The sequence below is a fragment of the Lissotriton helveticus genome, chromosome 11 (genome assembly GCF_964261635.1).
Source record: "Lissotriton helveticus chromosome 11, aLisHel1.1, whole genome shotgun sequence".
NCBI lineage: Eukaryota > Metazoa > Chordata > Amphibia > Caudata > Salamandridae > Lissotriton > Lissotriton helveticus.
In genome coordinates this window covers 1082110908-1082128436 of record NC_136072.1, presented here as the reverse complement: position 1 = coordinate 1082128436, position 17529 = coordinate 1082110908, and the positions used below count along the sequence as shown (strand labels likewise).

The window sequence follows — 17529 nt, the reverse complement described above, 5'->3', positions numbered from 1 at the left end:
CAAGAATATGCGTGGAGCTGTACCCTACTTTGACAGTAGATGAGCTCCCCTGGGACTTGAGAGAGACAGTGGCACCAGAAGTATGGGACTTCACTGGGGAAGAGATTGGATTGGTCAAAGGGGTGGACCCAGTGAAAATTGTAGTGAAACCGCATGCTGAGTTCCCAAGAACACCCCAATATAAATTGACTCCAGAAACGATTGCAGGCATAAAACCCGTGATCGAGTCCATGATTAAACAGGGAATACTGAAAGAAATCGTGGGTAGTCCATGCAACTCCCCGATTATGGGTCTGCAGAAACCAAATGGGAAATTCCGGATAGTGCAGGACCTCCGAAAGATTAATAACATAGTCGTTTCATGTTGTCCAGTGGTACCGAATCCATCAGTGATACTGTTTCAGATTCCATTCCAAGCTGAGTGGTTCACTGTGATTGATCTTTGTCAGGCTTTCTTTTCGATCCCTCTGGACGAAGAAAGCCATTTTCTTTTCGCATTTAAGCTGGAAGGTCGCGTCCTAACATGGTGTCGTATTCCTCAGGGGTATACAGAAAGCCCATCGATCTTCAACCAGCTTTTGAAGAAAAATCTTGAAAGTCTAGTGCTGCCCCAGAAGTCAGTTCTGGTCCAGTACATAGACGACCTCCTCGTGGCGTCAGAAACAGAAGAAGCTTGCAGGGAGGACTCCATTGCTTTGTTAAATCACCTAGCTGCCAATGGGCACAAGGTGTCCCCGGGAAAGTTGCAGTACTGCCTGACAGAAGTGCAGTACTTGGGACACCGAATAGAGAAAGGCAAACGAAAGGTGTCACCAGACAGGATAGAGGCGATCATGAAAATGAATGCGCCTAAGACACAGAGAGAGGTCAGGATGTTCCTAGGGATGGTGGGTTATTGCCGACAGTGGATCGCGAACTTTTCACTGAAAGCAAAGCCCTTGCAAAAACTGACGCATAAGGAGGTGAGCGATCCGGTACCATGGGACAAAGACTGTTTGATGGCATTCCTACAGCTGCGAGAGGACCTGTGTCGTGCTCCGGCATTGGGAATGCCTGATTACAATAAACCATTTTTTCTTTACTGTTGTGAGAGAGAAGGTTGCGCGTTGTCTGTGTTAGTCCAAATCCATGGGAATGCCCGTAGACCAGTTGCTTATTTCTCGGCTACTTTAGACCCAGTAGCCGCAGCGTTGCCCGGATGTCTCAAATCCGTTGCTGCAACGGGTGTCAGCATTGAGAGATGTGAAAATATCGTCATGGGGCACCCGTTAGAGGTGTGCGTGCCCCATTCTGTTGAACTGTTGATGACCAGGACCAAAACACAGCATCTGACCAACAGCAGGCTCACGCGCTATGAGCAAGTTATTCTTGCTGCAGAGAATGTGACCCTCAGGAGATGCTCTGTTTTGAACCCTGCCACCTTGATGCCACTCCCAAATGATATCGAGGATGATGATGAATGTACAGACCATGACTGCCTCGATGTGACTGAACTATGCACCAAACCCAGACCCGACATCGTAGATGAGCCACTGACCGACCCAGACGAAATTTTCTTTGTCGATGGCTCATGTGTAAGAGACGAAGTTGGGCAGTTGAGAGCAGCTTACGCTGTTTGTACAATTACTGGAGTTGTGGAAGCTGGGTGCCTGGAAGGAGTACACTCCGCTCAGGTAGCCGAGATTATTGCCTTGACACGTGCTTGCTTGGCAAGCAATCAAATTCGAGTCACCATATACACCGACAGCCAATATGGTTATGGGGTGGTTCATGATTACGGGCAGTTATGGTCTCAAAGAGGGTTCATGACCTCTTCAGGCTCTCCCATTCGCAATGGAGAGTTTGTGCGCCTGTTGTTAGAGGCGTTGCAATGTCCAGCAGGTATCGCAGTTGTAAAGTGCACCGCACATACCAGAAATGTGGACTTCGTCTCGAAAGGCAATAGATATGCCGACGAAGTCGCGCGGTATTGCGCGGAACAAGGGTACTCTTTCACAGAGGTGGAAGTGGGTGGAATAAATGTAAGGACTGAATTAGCCATGATATTGGAAACTGTTGATACTTGGGACGAACTGACAAACATGCAAGAAAATGCTCCTGATTTTGAAAAGGAAACATGGGAAAAGGCAGGATGTGTAGTGGGTGAGTACCATTTTTGGGTCTCAGCAGATGGCAGAGCAGTGTTGCCCAATGAGATGGTGAGCCCAATGGCCAGACACATACATGGTCCCGTACACCTAGGGAGAGACGCTATGCTGAGAGTGTTTAGACAGACCTGGTACAATCCTAAGTTTAGAATAGCAGCAGAAGCAGTGTGCCAGCGTTGTGTGACCTGTCAGCAGCTGAACGTAGGGAAAAGAACACCAGTTGCACTGAGCCACATAGGAAGGTCTGGAGGTCCATTCAATCGAATGCAGATAGATTTCATTGAAATGCCGAGGTGCAACCGCCTCCGCTATGTCCTGGTGGTTGTTTGTGTATTCTCCAGATGGGTTGAGGCATACCCTACACGTAGGTGCGACACCCTCACAGTGGCCAAGTTACTGCTTAGGGAACTCATTCCGCGCTTCGGGGTGCCGGCCTCTTTGGAATCAGATAGGGGAACGCATTTCAACAGCGAGCTTGTGAAGATGATTTGTGCGGCTCTGAACATAGATCAGAAATTGCATTGCAGTTACCGACCAGAAGCCTCAGGAATTGTGGAGCAGATCAATGGCACGATCAAAGCCAGAATTGCAAAAGTGTGTTCCTCAACGACCCTGAGTTGGCCTGACGCCCTGCCATTGGTCCTCATGAGCCTTCGTAGTACCCCAGACAGAAGAACGGGGTTGTCACCACATGAGGTGTTAATGGGAAGAGCAATGAGGCTGCCATCTGTCCCAACTACTGCACTGTTAAATATCACAGATGATATGATCCTGGACTATTGTAAGGGGCTGTCTGACGCCATTCATTCTGTGTCCCTTCAGGTGCAGGCTGCCGAGGTTCCATCGTGCCAGGGCCCGTGCCATGACCTGTATCCTGGGGACTGGGTCCTGGTGAAAAAACATGTGAGAAGAAGCTGCCTGGATGTTCGTTGGCGTGGGCCCTTCCAGATCATCCTGATCGCGAACACGGCTGTGAAGGTGGGAGGCCTGCCCAATTGGATCCACGCGTCACATACGCGAAGGGTTCCAGCACCTCTGGAAGAAACAGCTCCTCTCTCGGATAAACGTCCAGCAGAGGACCGAGAAGCCATAGAGGGGGCTAGCCAAGCTGTAGAGGTGCCAGCGGAAGCAGGGAACGAGTCTGACCAAGCTGAGGACGGTCAGTACAACAGCGAAACAGACGACGCTACAGAAGGAGAAAGTAGCTGGGAGTACGAGTCAGACACTGACAGGTCTGACAGAGAGCGAGAACAGACAAGAAGGAGAAGGAGTAGAAGGGCACGTGGAGAAGCTAATTGGCCGCAAAGAAGGAGCTCTAGCCTGAGGTCAACTCCAGAGATAACCCTTCCTCCGATATCAGAAGACTCAGACCCGGAAGAAGGTGCTCAGGGCGCTGAAGCACCGGACCGAAGAAGGTCAAGAAGAGTGCGTGTGCCTAGCAGAAGATACTCCACCCCTGAGTGGACATATCTGGCGACAAATGTCTTTGAAACAGGAGACAGGGAGGATTCGAGCGGTGGTGGTGTCCAGTTCTGAGCCCATCGTCACCGTGGAAATACGACTGTTGGTACCCGGAGTCGAACAAGAAGGGTCACTAACATTCATGCTCCCCAGACCTCCCCGCCTCAGCAAGTTAAAGCACATGTTTCTCTCAGAATTGCAATTCCCCGACTTTGGTACAACGATAACAGCCCATGAAGAGCACAATCTTCGTTTGGAAATACTGAACTTTGCTATCGAAGCTGCAGGCACAAACCTGATAGTAGATGCTTAAAGGACTTTGTAAATAAAGCGAGCAGAACAAGAAGATTACCTAGCGCCCAGGAAGCAGAGAATATTAGGGACCTTCCCTTGAGTTGATGGAGAAGGGCTAGGGTTGTCTGTATTGAACTGTTAAAGGACCTTTGCGAAGAAGGTTGTCAGCTTCCAGTTGTGTGGATTCTAAAGACAAAAGGAGTAAAAAGAGACTGTAAAGGAACGAGAAGAAAAGAACTTTGTGCCAAGATAAGAGAGAGCCATATTGTCTGACGAAATGGAAGCCGGCACCCAGAACCGCAGAGCTAAATGTATAATAGGTACACTAATAGTAGGAGTGATAATATTAATAGCTTTAGTGGTAACAATTTCTTATGTAAAGGGACATAAGGAAGAGGCGAAGGTAACTGATGTGAAATCTGTAGAAACGCTTACACCCACTGTTGCTGGTGAGAAAGGGGAAAACACTCACGAGAAAGCGTTATTAGCTGCAGAAGCCCGCAGGTTACACGTAGATGAGTCCCAAGGAGACTTTAGGTCAAATGCTTATGCTAAACTCTTATATGAATACGTGGATGCCATGGAGGTTAAGGACTGTTACGTCTGCATGCAGTTGCCGGCGTCTGTAGATGAAGGCATTAGATATCATCACCTCCCGCTGACATATGGCATTACATGTAGCTTATTGCTTAGTATATTTTATGGGAGAGATAGTTTTGAATACTATTTCTCCAACTATGATTCAGTGTTGCCAGAAGTCCCAAATTATAAGCAGATGAACAAATGGGACTACTGGAAGAGTGAAGACAGATTGGCCAAGTTCTTCATTCCTTGGATTACCTTAGATACTTCACATGCCCGTAAAAATAACCTGACATGCAAAGTGTCAGAAGTCGAGAAGAAGTTCATAGGGCAGGTGGATGATCGTTACAGGAGACAAAAGATTTTGAAAAAATCAGGACAATGGAAAACAGATTGGACCGAGGAAGAGAAGGCACACAAGAGAAAGGGTAGTAGTGGTCCAATAGCTTTAGATAAGACGCAGAGAGGAAAGCTATGTCTTCACCGAGCCAAAACGTATTACGAAAATGTATACGTGGGAGAAGTCAGCTGTGAACATGCTTTCAATATAGAGTACTATACTAAAGATTTCCTGAAGGGAATGCAAGTGATTCCAAATGTGTATTTTGTATGTGGAAGAAATGCCTACGTGAGACTACCTGACAACTGGTATGGATCATGTTACCTAGCAATTGTCTTTCCCAAAATATATCATGCACAAGACTTAGAGATCATCGAGGGCAAGACATCATCGAGGGGAAGGAGAGATATAGGAGATGCAGAAATGGTTGGAGATGTCTTTGGAGCTGTGTTCCCTCTTTTGGGACTAATCCTTAATGATGTTAAAATTAGACGACTGGCAACAGTCGTCGACAGGTTGTCTGCCAGCACTGCTCAGTCCTTAATGCTGGTAGAAGGAGAGATGCAATCGATAAGGGCTATGGTTCTTCAGAACCGTCTTGCGTTAGACGTCCTACTAGCAAAAGAGGGCGGAGTCTGTAAGGCTTTGAAGGTCCAGGAATGTTGTACTTATATTCCAGACAATTCAAAGCCCCTTGGGAAAGTTATTAGGAACATAACTGATATTCACAAGGAGATCGAAGACTTGAGTAGAGAAAATGTCTGGGAAAAGGTGGGCCACGGAATGAGTGAAGTTGGAGGGTGGATCTCCACCCTAGGCAAAAGCTTTGTGTGGTATATACTAAAACCTATCATCATAATATTGATCTGTGGGATCATATTGTGGGGATTGGTGAGGGTATTCAAATGGTACAGAGCAAAAAGGTCAGAAAGGGCCCAAAGAGAGCAGCTGCAGAGATTGGCTGCCATACAAGATAATCAGTACAGGAGTCTGAGGGCTCTGGAAACGCAGAGACAAGTTATGCTAGCAATAACTGCAGTTTAAATGTTAGTGATGACCCCGAGAGGTCATCAAAGGGGGGAACTGAGAGAGCGCAAACTGACCTAAATGTATGAGTGCATCACACTTACCCGTAGTAAGCACAAATCATGAGGAGAAATGCCATGAGTGCTAGTAGTATCTGCAATTATATTCTGAATGTATAGCTAATGTAGAGATTTAAGTAGAAGTGGAACTAATACAGAAATGTGTGACACTATATGATTTTATTAGATGTGATTATTCCTGAATCCATGTCGTGTAGCTGCTAAAATGTAAGATGGCATGTGGTTAAACGCAGAATGTGGTAGGCCTCAGGGCCAGAGCTAGAAGGGAAGGGGAAGGTGTTTCTTTTCACGACATAGATTGCACTAATGTTTTGGTCATTGCATTAATGGGCCATGATGTATAGATGTGTTTACTGAAAAATAGAATAAGAGTATTAACATGCTTTAATTAATGAAGAAGTTGAATGCTATAATTATTATGAGAAATGCTGTAGGCCTGAAATGTTTTAACATTGATTTACACGTACTGGTCTGGGCCGAGAAATGTTGCGAAACTTTTTGGAAGTCTATGAGAGTTGGGATCTTGGCTGCAGATGTCTGTCTGCAAGAGAAAAGGGGGGATCCAATTATAAATAATATGAATAGAGGTCTGTTCAGAAGACGGCCCAGACATGGAGGAGGGTTCCGGAATGTTTTAAGGGGTATCAGCGGGCCGGAGAAGAGTCTGAGAAGCAAGGTCAACTCCAACGTATGAGGCCCAATACAAAGCAGCATGGAAAAAGCCAGAAGCTACACCACGTGAGGGGCGTCTCACGAGGGGCGTCTCAAATGTTGTTGACTGTTTTGTATTAGGGACAGCACCCCTGGGTGGAGTTAGAACAGATGCCTGAGGACCCTTTAGAGAGCGGATGGGTAGGCAGAGAGGGGTCATGACTGGAGAACTATAGGTTTTCACCAAGAGACTAAGAGTGAGTGACTTCCCTTGGGGGTCATTCACTGCTGACACCTTTTGTTAGGTTGAGACTTGGTTAAGTAGGGATACCATCTAGAGCAGGGTAGGGACAGCCTAACCTGTGTGTTTTCCCTCCAACTTAAATGAAGGAGAGATCTCAATATGCGTCAATGCTGATAGCTTTATTATTCTTAGAACTTGTGCTGGTAATTTCCGTTGCTCGTCTGAGGGCTTTCAGAGAGCACATGTATGTAGTTGGACCTGTGTATCTCGTGAATCTCATTCTGAGATGCCTGTATTTGCAGCTTATCCTAACCTTACAATAAACTTTTGAAAGCTAGAAGTTGTTTGTGATCTTTTGGAGCGGAGTCCTTTATTGGGTGAACTAACTTGGTAAGAGATGCACTTTCTTCCCTCAATGACAGGCAACAAAGGTTCAGTCGACCAGATCGGGGTTTAGATCAATAGTGATAAGGTATCGATCAAAATCTCGCCCTTCCAACATCAATTACTCAGTGCCACAAAGAGCATTAGAAATAAACTTTACATAATGTCAAACGGCAAAAACAAGAGCTTTGTCAGTTCTTGTTCTGTTTCAAACACTCCATACAATCTGTATGAACCCTCTCCACATTTTCCTACTGATAACAAATGCCTTCGCTCCCAGAAAAAAACTTTCTGGGCGGTTAGTGCACATTTGAATGGGAGATGAGACCTCGGAAGAGCCCAGCCCTGCGCCGGACTGCGAGTCACCTCAGAGAGCAGAAACAAAGCCCGTCCTCTGCCCATCACTGACCCAAGCAAATCCGTGGAGCAAAGATGAGAACAAAGGGGAAGAAATAAAAGAATAACGAAAACTCATCAAGGAAAATAAATCCCTAAATTACTGCTGTATTTAAAAAGCTGAGAAAACAAAAGAGAACGTAAAGAGTAAACTGAAGCCAAATAGAGTCACCGTTTTGTCCTTGTCACAGATCACAAACCTGCAAGTAAATTGCATTGCAAAATAAACTATCTTATTTTTTAATTACATATTCTCCAGTCTCCGAAGAGACTGTCAAAAATTGCCATTTCGACTATATTTCAAGTCTCCATGACAGGGTATTGGGTAAAGTTTTCAATAAGCAATAATCGCGCCTCGGTTAAACCTCATTGGCTACGATACTGCCACTGCGCAAAGCTAAACAATTTAGTGTGAATTTCATGCACACTTGCCCCAGTACCTCATGTTACAAAGAACATGATTCCTTTTCAAAAGATGTTATCTGTTTATACATAACTACTCCTCCACTGCTTCTGATAGGCAATGTAAGACATATAATGGTGTTGTTTTACTAATTTCTATCAGCTCTCTGCCTCAAACCGTCGATAGCCACACGCAGAGAATTATGGGAAATTGTATGCTAAATAGCTGTCCAGGTAAGCAGCACCCTCCCAAGTTATGGATTTGATGCTCAGGCAGATATACCTTCACACAAAGATGAGATCTAGGCTGCTAACCATGGGTTGTGGAAAATATAAGAAGCACAAATTCATAATAGCATCCTCATAGGTCCCACTGTCTTCAAATGTTTACTAGAGAAGGAACGGCAATCAATTTAAAGGAAAATAAATTATAGATACATTTTTCCATATTCCATAATGCACGTCTGCCATTTCATGGCACTACATAGTTGCATTTGCTGCATTTCATTTTTAGCTTTAGGAGGTACAATATACTGGTTTCCTGGTTTTCAAAACATTTTAGGGGAAGATTCACAAGGACCTGACGCAACTGCATGGATGCATAAGTTTCCTTGATTCAGTGCTGAATGTCCTTGTGCCACGATGAATGTGCTGTATTTACAATACAGCACTCCATGGCGCAAGGATTAACAGATGCGTCAGAAATTCAGACACATCTGTTGGCACAAAAGTGACGCATTGCTGGAAATGCTCATGAAAGTGACGCAAAAAGCCCTGAGTCATAACTTATGCCTGGTCTGTGCAGGCGTAGGGATTTTGACACAGTGAAGGCGTAGAGTGATGTAGTGAAATCTTGTAGATTTCAGTGCGTCAGTTCTAGAAGGCTTTTAGCGTGGGAACGCCCACCCTGCATACATTATACCTGACGCAGGTATAATGTGATGCGGGACTTTACAATGTGACACATCTCCCTAGATGCGTCATATTGTAAATGGGCCGCAACATTTACGCCGCAGCTGCGTCACAATACAGATTTTTATACTTGCCCTATATATGGCTGTATGTACGTTGTGTGTCTCCGTCTGCATGCAGCATACAAATGTGCCAGATCTGGTAGCCCAGTTGGGCTGATGCAGCCACACAAGAGCTCTTTGCCTGACCTCGTTGTCACCAATTCAAATCAGAGAGGATCCATGCAGTCTTTCAAGGCTCTCAGGTGAAAAAATGGGCCCTAGAGCAAGGAAGAAAATAGGCCCCCTTGTTGAAGTTTGGAATATAAAATACCGCAATAATCAGGGTTCAGTGGGTCCCGCAGGTCTGTGGGCGCCAGTGCAACTGCACCTGCTGCACCAACAGAAGCTACGCCCCTGTCATAGAGCTGGGTAACATCAATTACTCAGTGCCACAAAGAGCATTAGAAATAAACTTTACATAATGTCAAACGGCAAAAACAAGAGCTTTGTCAGTTCTTGTTCTGTTTCAAACACTCCATACAATCTGTATGAACCCTCTCCACATTTTCCTACTGATAATAAATGCCTTCGCTCCCAGAAAAAAACTTTCTGGGCGGTTAGTGCACATTTGAATGGGAGATGAGACCTCGGAAGAGCCCAGCCCTGCGCCGGACTGCGAGTCACCTCAGAGAGCAGAAACAAAGCCCGTCCTCTGCCCATCACTAACCCAAGCGAATCCGTGGAGCAAAGATGAGAACAAAGGGGAAGAAATAAAAGAATAACGAAAACTCATCAAGGAAAATAAATCCCTAAATTACTGCTGTATTTAAATGCTGAGAAAACAAAAGAGAACGTAAAGAGTAAACTGAAGCCAAATAGAGTCACCGTTTTGTCCTTGTCACAGATCACAAACCTGCAAGTAAATTGCATTGCAAAATAAACTATCTTATTTTTTAATTACATATTCTCCAGTCTCCGAAGAGACTGTCAAAAATTGCCATTTCAACTATATTTCAAGTCTCCATGACGGGGTATTGGGTAAAGTTTTCAATAAGCAATAATCGCGCCTCGGTTAAACCTCATTGGCTACGATACTGCCACTGCGCCACGCTAAACAATTTAGTCTGAATTTCATGCACACTTGCCCTAGTACCTCATGTTACAAAGAACATGATTCCTTTTCAAAAGATGTTATCTGTTTATGCATAACTACTCCTCCACTGTTTCTGATAGGCAATGTAAGACATATAATGGTGTTGTTTTACTAATTTCTATCAGCTCTCTGCCTCAAACCGTCGATAGCCACACGCAGAGAATTATGGGAAATTGTATGCTAAATAGCTGTACAGGTAAGCAGCACCCTCCCAAGTTATGGATTTGATGCTCAGGCAGATATACCTTCACACAAAGATGAGATCTAGGCTGCTAACCATGGGTTGTGGAAAATATAAGAAGCACAAATTCATAATAGCATCCTCATAGGTCCCACTGTCTTCAAATGTTTACTAGAGAAGGAACGGCAATCAATTTAAAGGAAAATAATTTATAGATACATTTTTCCATATTCCATAATGCACGTCTGCCATTTCATGGCACTACATAGTTGCATTTGCTGCATTTCATTTTTAGCTTTAGGAGGTACAATATACTGGTTTCCTGTTTTTTTTTAAACATTTTAGGGGAAGATTCACAAGGACCTGACGCAACTGCATGGATGCATAAGTTTCCTTGAGTCAGTGCTGAATGTCCTTGTGCCACGATGAATGTGCGCTCCATGGCGCAAGGTTTAAGAGATGCGTCAGAAATTCTGACGCATCTGTTGGCACAAAAGTGACGCATTGCTGGAAATGCTCATGAAAGTGACGCAAAAAGCCCTGAGTCATAACTTATGCCTGGTCTGTGCAGGCGTAGGGATTTTGACACAGTGAAGGCGTAGAGTGATGTAGTGAAATCTTGTAGATTTCAGTGCGTCAGTTCTAGAAGGCTTTTAGCGTGGGAACGCCCACCCTGCATACATTATACCTGACGCAGGTATAATGTGATGCGGGACTTTACAATGTGACACATCTCCCTAGATGCGTCACATTGTAAATGGGCCACAACATTTACGCCGCAGCTGCGTCACAATACAGATTTTTATACTTGCCCTATATATGGCTGTGTGTACGTTGTGTGTCTCCGTCTGCATGCAGATTACAAATGTGCCAGATCTGGTAGCCCAGTTGGGCTGATGCAGCCACACAAGAGCTCTTTGCCTGACCTCATTGTCACCAATTCAAATCAGAGAGGATCCATGCAGTCTTTCAAGGCTCTCAGGTGAAAAAATGGGCCCTAGAGCAAGGAAGAAAATAGGCCCCCTTGTTGAAGTTTGGAATATAAAATACCGCAATAATCAGGGTTCAGTGGGTCCCGCAGGTCTGTGGGCGCCAGTGCAACTGCACCTGCTGCACCAACAGAAGCTACGCCCCTGTCATAGAGCTGGGTAACATCAATTACTCAGTGCCACAAAGAGCATTAGAAATAAACTTTACATAATGTCAAACGGCAAAAACAAGAGCTTTGTCAGTTCTTGTTCTGTTTCAAACACTCCATACAATCTGTATGAACCCTCTCCACATTTTCCTACTGATAACAAATGCCTTCGCTCCCAGAAAAAAACTTTCTGGGCGGTTAGTGCACATTTGAATGGGAGATGAGACCTCGGATGAGCCCAGCCCTGCGCCGGACTGCGAGTCACCTCAGAGAGCAGAAACAAAGCCCGTCCTCTGCCCATCACTGACCCAAGCGAATCCGTGGAGCAAAGAGGAGAACACAGGGGAAGAAATAAAAGAATAACGAAAACTCATCAAGGAAAATAAATCCCTAAATTACTGCTGTATTTAAAAAGCTGAGAAAACAAAAGAGAACGTAAAGAGTAAACTGAAGCCAAATAGAGTCACCGTTTTGTCCTTGTCACAGATCACAAACCTGTAAGTAAATTGCATTGCAAAATAAACTATCTTATTTTTTAATTACATATTCTCCAGTCTCCAAAGAGACTATATTTCAAGTCTCCATGACGGGGTATTGGGTAAAGTTTTCAATAAGCAATAATCGCGCCTCGGTTAAACCTCATTGGTTACGATACTGCCACTGCGCAAAGCTAAACAATTTAGTGTGAATTTCATGCACACTTGCCCTAGTACCTCATGTTACAAAGAACATGATTCCTTTTCAAAAGATGTTATCTGTTTATGCATAACTACTCCTCCACTGCTTCTGATAGGCAATGTAAGACATATAATGGTGTTGTTTTACTAATTTCTATCAGCTCTCTGCCTCAAACCGTCGATAGCCACACGCAGAGAATTATGGGAAATTGTATGCTAAATAGCTGTCCAGGTAAGCAGCACCCTCCCAAGTTATGGATTTGATGCTCAGGCAGATATACCTTCACACAAAGATGAGATCTAGGCTGCTAACCATGGGTTGTGGAAAATATAAGAAGCACAAATTCATAATAGCATCCTCATAGGTCCCACTGTCTTCATATGTTTACTAGAGAAGGAACGGCAATCAATTTAAAGGAAAATAAATTATAGATAAATTTTTTCCATATTCCATAATGCACGTCTGCCATTTCATGGCACTACATAGTTGCATTTGCTGCATTTCATTTTTAGCTTTAGGAGGTACAATATACTGGTTTCCTGGTTTTCAAAACATTTTAGGGGAAGATTCACAAGGACCTGACGCAACTGCATGGATGCATAAGTTTCCTTGAGTCAGTGCTGAATGTCCTTGTGCCACGATGAATGTGCTGTATTTACAATACAGCGCTCCATGGCGCAAGGATTAACAGATGCGTCAGAAATTCTGACGCATCTGTTGGCACGAAAGTGACGCATTGCTGGAAATGCTCATGAAAGTGACGCAAAAAGCCCTGAGTCATAACTTATGCCTGGTCTGTGCAGGCGTAGGGATTTTGACACAGTGAAGGCGTAGAGTGATGTAGTGAAATCTTGTAGATTTCAGTGCGTCAGTTCTAGAAGGCTTTTAGCGTGGGAACGCCCACCCTGCATACATTATACCTGACGCAGGTATAATGTGATGCGGGACTTTACAATGTGACACATCTCCCTAGATGCGTCACATTGTAAATGGGCCACAACATTTACGCCGCAGCTGCGTCACAATACAGATTTTTATACTTGCCCTATATATGGCTGTGTGTACGTTGTGTGTCTCCGTCTGCATGCAGCATACAAATGTGCCAGATCTGGTACCCCAGTTGTGCTGATGCAGCCACGCAAGAGCTCTTTGCCTGACCTCATTGTCACCGATTCAAATCAGGGAGGATCCATGCAGTGTTTCAAGTCTCTCAGGTGAAAAAATGGGCCCTAGAGCAAGGAAGAAAATAGGCCCCCTTCTTGAAGTTTGGATTATAAAATACCGCAATAATCAGGGTTCAGTGCGGCCCGCAGGTCTTTGGGCGCCAGTGCAACTGCACCTGCTGCACCAACAGAAGCTACGCCCCTGTCATAGAGCTGAGTAACATCAATTACTCAGTGCCACAAAGAGCATTAGAAATAAACTTTACATAATGTCAAACGGCAAAAACAAGAGCTTTGTCAGTTCTTGTTCTGTTTGAAACACTCCATACAATCTGTATGAACCCTCTCCACATTTTCCTACTGATAACAAACGCCTTCGCTTCCAGAAAAAAACTTTCTGGGCGGTTAGTGCACATTTGAATGGGAGATGAGACCTCGGAAGAGCCCAGCCTTGCACCGGACTGCGAGTCACTTCAGAGAGCAGAAACAAAGCCCGTCCTCTGCCCATCACTGACCCAAGCGAATCTGTGGAGCAAAGATGAGAACAAAGGGGAAGAAATAAAAGAATAACGAAAACTCATCAAGGAAAATAAATCCCTAAATTACTGCTGTATTTAAAAAGCTGAGAAAACAAAAGAGAACGTAAAGAGTAAACTGAAGACAAATAGGATCACCGTTTTGTCCTTGTCACAGATCACAAATCTGCAAGAAAATTGCATTGCAAAATAAACTATCTTATTTTTTAATTACATATTCTCCAGTCTCCGAAAAAGACTGTCAAAAATTGCAATTTTGACTATATTTCAAGTCTCCATGACAGGGTATTGGGTAAAGTTTTCAATAAGCAATAATCGCGCCTCGGTTAAACCTCATTGGCTACGATATTGCCACTGCGCAAAGCTAAACAAGTTAGTGTGAATTTCATGCACACTTGCCCTAGTACCTCATGTTACAAAGAACATGATTCCTTTTCAAAAGATGTTATCTGTTTATGCATAACTACTCCTCCACTGTTTCTGATAGGCAATGTAAGACATATAATGGTGTTGTTTTACTAATTTCTATCAGCTCTCTGCCTCAAACCGTCGATAGCCACACGCAGAGAATTATGGGAAATTGTATGCTAAATAGCTGTACAGGTAAGCAGCACCCTCCCAAGTTATGGATTTGATGCTCAGGCAGATATACCTTCACACAAAGATGAGATCTAGGCTGCTAACCATGGGTTGTGGAAAATATAAGAAGCACAAATTCATAATAGCATCCTCATAGGTCCCACTGTCTTCAAATGTTTACTAGAGAAGGAACGGCAATCAATTTAAAGGAAAATAATTTATAGATACATTTTTCCATATTCCATAATGCACGTCTGCCATTTCATGGCACTACATAGTTGCATTTGCTGCATTTCATTTTTAGCTTTAGGAGGTACAATATACTGGTTTCCTGTTTTTTTTTAAACATTTTAGGGGAAGATTCACAAGGACCTGACGCAACTGCATGGATGCATAAGTTTCCTTGAGTCAGTGCTGAATGTCCTTGTGCCACGATTAATGTGCGCTCCATGGCGCAAGGATTAACAGATGCGTCAGAAATTCTGACGCATCTGTTGGCACAAAAGTGACGCATTGCTGGAAATGCTCATGAAAGTGACGCAAAAAGCCCTGAGTCATAACTTATGCCTGGTCTGTGCAGGCGTAGGGATTTTGACACAGTGAAGGCGTAGAGTGATGTAGTGAAATCTTGTAGATTTCAGTGCGTCAGTTCTAGAAGGCTTTTAGCGTGGGAACGCCCACCCTGCATACATTATACCTGACGCAGGTATAATGTGATGCGGGACTTTACAATGTGACACATCTCCCTAGATGCGTCACATTGTAAATGGGCCACAACATTTACGCCGCAGCTGCGTCACAATACAGATTTTTATACTTGCCCTATATATGGCTGTGTGTACGTTGTGTGTCTCCGTCTGCATGCAGATTACAAATGTGCCAGATCTGGTAGCCCAGTTGGGCTGATGCAGCCACACAAGAGCTCTTTGCCTGACCTCATTGTCACCAATTCAAATCAGAGAGGATCCATGCAGTCTTTCAAGGCTCTCAGGTCAAAAAATGGGCCCTAGAGCAAGGAAGAAAATAGGCCCCCTTGTTGAAGTTTGGAATATAAAATACCGCAATAATCAGGGTTCAGTGGGTCCCGCAGGTCTGTGGGCGCCAGTGCAACTGCACCTGCTGCACCAACAGAAGCTACGCCCCTGTCATAGAGCTGGGTAACATCAATTACTCAGTGCCACAAAGAGCATTAGAAATAAACTTTACATAATGTCAAACGGCAAAAACAAGAGCTTTGTCAGTTCTTGTTCTGTTTCAAACACTCCATACAATCTGTATGAACCCTCTCCACATTTTCCTACTGATAACAAATGCCTTCGCTCCCAGAAAAAAACTTTCTGGGCGGTTAGTGCACATTTGAATGGGAGATGAGACCTCGGATGAGCCCAGCCCTGCGCCGGACTGCGAGTCACCTCAGAGAGCAGAAACAAAGCCCGTCCTCTGCCCATCACTGACCCAAGCGAATCCGTGGAGCAAAGATGAGAACACAGGGGAAGAAATAAAAGAATAACGAAAACTCATCAAGGAAAATAAATCCCTAAATTACTGCTGTATTTAAAAAGCTGAGAAAACAAAAGAGAACGTAAAGAGTAAACTGAAACCAAATAGAGTCACCGTTTTGTCCTTGTCACAGATCACAAACCTGCAAGTAAATTGCATTGCAAAATAAACTATCTTATTTTTTAATTACATATTCTCCAGTCTCCGAAGAGACTGTCAAAAATTGCCATTTCGATTATATTTCAAGTCTTCATGACGGGGTATTGGGTAAAGTTTTCAATAAGCAATAATCGCGCCTCGGTTAAACCTCATTGGCTACGATTCTGCCACTGCGCAAAGCTAAACAATTTAGTGTGAATTTCATGCACACTTGCCCTAGTACCTCATGTTACAAAGAACATGATTCCTTTTCAAAAGATGTTATCTGTTTATGCATAACTACTCCTCCACTGCTTCTGATAGGCAATGTAAGACATATAATGGTGTTGTTTTACTAATTTCTATCAGCTCTCTGCCTCAAACCGTCGATAGCCACACGCAGAGAATTATGGGAAAGTGTATGCTAAATAGCTGTACAGGTAAGCAGCACCCTCCCAAGTTATGGATTTGATGCTCAGGCAGATATACCTTCACACAAAGATGAGATCTAGGCTGCTAACCATGGGTTGTGGAAAATATAAGAAGCACAAATTCATAATAGCATCCTCATAGGTCCCACTGTCTTCAAATGTTTACTAGAGAAGGAACGGCAATCAATTTAAAGGAAAATAAATTATAGATACATTTTTCCATATTCCATAATGCACGTCTGCCATTTCATGGCACTACATAGTTGCATTTGCTGCATTTCATTTTTAGCTTTAGGAGGTACAATATACTGGTTTCCTGGTCTTCAAAACATTTATGGGGAAGATTCACAAGGACCTGACGCAACTGCATGGATGCATAAGTTTCCTTGAGTCAGTGCTGAATGTCCTTGTGCCACGATGAATGTGCTGTATTTACAATACAGCGCTCCATGGCGCAAGGATTAACAGATGCGTCAGAAATTCTGACGCATCTGTTGGCACGAAACTGACGCATTGCTGGAAATGCTCATGAAAGTGACGCAAAAAGCCCTGAGTCATAACTTATGCCTGGTCTGTGCAGGCGTAGGGATTTTGACACAGTGAAGGCGTAGAGTGATGTAGTGAAATCTTGTAGATTTCAGTGCGTCAGTTCTAGAAGGCTTTTAGCGTGGGAACGCCCACCCTGCATACATTATACCTGATGCAGGTATAATGTGATGCGGGACTTTACAATGTGACACATCTCCCTAGATGCGTCACATTGTAAATGGGCCACAACATTTACGCCGCAGCTGCGTCACAATACAGATTTTTATACTTGCCCTATATATGGCTGTGTGTACGTTGTGTGTCTCCGTCTGCATGCAGCATACAAATGTGTCAGATCTGGTAGCCCAGTTGTGCTGATGCAGCCACACAAGAGCTCTTTGCCCGACCTCAGTGTCACCAATTCAAATCAGAGAGGATCCATGCAGTGTTTCAAGTCTCTCAGGTGAAAAAATGGGCCCTAGAGCAAGGAAGTAAATAGGCCCCCTTGTTGAAGTTTGGAATATAAAATACCGCAATAATCAGC

At 44.0% G+C, this 17529-nt stretch overlaps 5 non-coding genes across 5 annotated transcripts; all 5 read right to left on the bottom strand.

Annotated features, from left to right (window-relative positions):
- Positions 1 to 7864: 7864 nt before the first annotated feature.
- On the bottom strand, positions 7865 to 8004 carry LOC144793741 (U4 spliceosomal RNA). Its single transcript, XR_013603212.1, has one exon. It is a non-coding gene; the product is annotated as a U4 spliceosomal RNA (small nuclear RNA).
- Positions 8005 to 9932: 1928 nt separating this feature from the next.
- Positions 9933 to 10072, bottom strand: LOC144793936 (U4 spliceosomal RNA). The gene has a single exon (XR_013603384.1). It is a non-coding gene; the product is annotated as a U4 spliceosomal RNA (small nuclear RNA).
- Positions 10073 to 11967: 1895 nt separating this feature from the next.
- On the bottom strand, positions 11968 to 12104 carry LOC144793164 (U4 spliceosomal RNA). The gene has a single exon (XR_013602819.1). It is a non-coding gene; the product is annotated as a U4 spliceosomal RNA (small nuclear RNA).
- Positions 12105 to 14034: 1930 nt separating this feature from the next.
- On the bottom strand, positions 14035 to 14175 carry LOC144793026 (U4 spliceosomal RNA). The gene has a single exon (XR_013602698.1). It is a non-coding gene; the product is annotated as a U4 spliceosomal RNA (small nuclear RNA).
- Positions 14176 to 16089: 1914 nt separating this feature from the next.
- On the bottom strand, positions 16090 to 16229 carry LOC144793944 (U4 spliceosomal RNA). Its single transcript, XR_013603391.1, has one exon. It is a non-coding gene; the product is annotated as a U4 spliceosomal RNA (small nuclear RNA).
- Positions 16230 to 17529: the final 1300 nt, after the last annotated feature.